This window comes from Pinus tabuliformis, chromosome 7, assembly GCF_031772625.1.
Source record: "Pinus tabuliformis cultivar Carrire ecotype Pingquan chromosome 7, CPIR1, whole genome shotgun sequence".
NCBI classification, from domain to species: Eukaryota; Viridiplantae; Streptophyta; class Pinopsida; order Pinales; family Pinaceae; genus Pinus; species Pinus tabuliformis.
The window spans coordinates 1577587162-1577590040 of NC_142293.1; positions in this window are offsets into that span (position 1 = coordinate 1577587162).

Below are 2879 nucleotides of genomic sequence, written 5' to 3' on the forward strand. Positions count from 1 at the left end.
TGCTTTGGACAAAAACTTTCCATTCATCCAAGACTCCATTCAGAGCTATCCTCACCAACGCGGTTCGCTGAGGAGTAAATCCCAGTGTAACAAGTTGGTCTCTAGTGTCCAGAAGACATTGAATATAGAGGTTATCCCCTTCTCCTTTTTGCATCAAAGTCCACTGCAAATTCTACTCTAAATACATCTTTCGTTGTTTGGAAGAGACTTCATACAGAGACGACAAGGCTTCTCACATCTCTCAGGGTGTATTGTTTCGCTATAAGTGTGAGACCACATGATCTCGAACTCGATAGAGAATGAGCCTCTTTTCCTTCCCCTACTGAGCTTGTAGCTTCTTCTTTTGAATGTTGTCAGCATGAACAACTACAACACTATTGATGTAGGCCTCAAAATCATACTCCTCCATAAGAACTAAGATTCTAGTCTTCCATATGGCATAGTTGGAAGGTCCTTCCAACCTGTCTTGACATCTGAGCCCATGTGATGTCATCTCACCCAACTATCAAAGTAACTCCTATAGTCATTGCTTGTCACTTCTTAGTTGCTCAGCAAGTGAGAGACTTGAACTTTTTGGTGGAAGGTTCTTTGAGGAGAAAATTCCCCTTCTACGTTTCTTTGTTCTTTTCCAATAGATTTCTTCCCTGGTGGAAACTGCGCCATTCAGGCACTGCAATGAACCTCTCTGTCACTCCCTCTCCCTCTACAAACTCACGAACTAGAAATCATACATCTATGTCATCTCATTTGGAGAGAGATTTCCTCGGATCTCTTTCCTGATAAGGACTCCGCAATCCCTTCTAGGGGATTTGAATTGCTATCAAGTGCAGCTTTCAACCTCACTACTTAGCACTAGATCTGCTCTTCCTATTTCAAAATAAATGCTCTGATACCATGTTAAAATTCCTAGACTCGAAGGAACTCTTAGTGCAACAAATATGAATCTACTTCACCTACTTATTTTTTAAATTACATTCATCAAGTTATTGTTCTGAACACTGATCAAAATTAATTATGTTACCTACAATAATTAAATATCTAATCTCATGAAACAAAAAATAGAGCAAAGTATAAGATACATAGGACACACTTATTTTTACACACAATAGTCGCTGGAAAACCCCAATGTGAGAAAATAGGTGCGACAATTCTAAGGGTTTATAATGACGCAGGAGAAATATCTGAGTCAAAATCTACGATGTTCATATAACAATCCTTTGGAGAGAAAAATGTTGGCAAAAAATCTGAGTGAGTTTTACCTCACTTCACAGTAAAGAATTACAGGTGATCGAGAACAACACTGGCTCACCCCGGTTATTTCCTTGTTGGCATTACGTGCACTATACATCAACCTCTTAAGCTCTACGTCAAGACTATGTGGACCTAGACTGGCCCACCGTTAGCTCTCCAGTCTACTGCACTGCCTCTCTGTAAGCTCTCTCCACTTATTTGTTAGTATTCTCTAGAAAATCCTTCTCCATATTCTCACTGTCCCTCTGGTGTTGAATGATGACTTAGTTCGAATTTCTCAGCTTCCTATCCCCAAAAATCAAACTCTAGATCAATTCTCTCTCTCTCTCTCTCTCTCTCTTTGTTTCCAAATGAACCCGAAACCTCCATTTTATACTTTTCTTGCTTAGTATTCAACGGCCAAGATTAAGTCTCTAGTTAATGGCTAAGATTAAAACATGACTTGGTCTACCTTCTAAATCATTCTCACCCATATTTTTATTAATACTCTTTAATATTCATTATTTTAATAAAATACAATCGTGATGGAATCTCACCAAACAGTTTCTTTGTTCTTTAGAACTCATGTGCCTTAGCCTCTCCACCAATTTTCAAGGCTAAAGCACTTCTGATGCTACCAAAATATAGCATGTCATAAATCGTAGAGGGTGCAAACATCAATAGGTTCGATTGGCATACAAAGAGATTAGGGAAGAGATTTCATCATTGTTTGGAAGTAGGGTCAAGGAATTAACCTACCTCTTTTTATTTCACCAACCCTCAGTACCACCTTCCGTGCAAAATAGCATGTTGGTCGGTGTGTTCACATGGGCTGAGCTAGGGTGTCATTACTTGATTGTGCTACACTCCCACTATGTTGCACGGGTCATAAAAACCCAGTTAAAAAATAACAAGGTGATACCATGTGGTACTAAATGTCACATACACTTGGCTATGAGGCCATTCAACTAATGTGAGTAACTAAAGAAGGTAGCACATACATCACAGTTACTCAGTATATAAGTGTCAAGAATCAAGAATTAGTAACTTATTAAGGTTTAGGATGATGAGTGGCCAGGAATTCTAGACAAACAAGAACAATTTGTGGTGCTCTAATGAGGGGTTCAAAAGAAATCGAATGATTGGTTCTGCAAGATCCATGGGGAACAAGTGAGAGCCCACATATTTCATAGAAGAAAATTAACCCTGGTGGGATACAAACTTTTAGAATGAATGCTTAGTGAGGTTTTATAAGGTATGTATAAGTAGTTACACCTCGGTTAATGACACATTATAGGAAGAAAAGGGGCTAAGTATAGATTCATGACAAAGAGATTGAATTTCCTCTTTTGAGGATGTCATCCTGATTTTAGACCTGCTTTGAGCTTCATGCTTCTCTCCAAATGTGAGTTTGATCCTCATGTATTTTTCTTATCTCCTGAATGTGTTGTTCATGTTTTGGTTTCCCCTCTTTCGGTTCTTTTTTAAACTTCTTCTTTAGATTTTCCATTTATACATGGAATGATTAAATTAAAGTTGTAGAATTATTGTGCAAATTTTCTTCATTCAATAAACTAGTCTTCTCCATTTCCTTCTCCAAAAATTTAAACTTTTGTAGACGGTTATCATATGAAGTTGGAAGCTTGTTC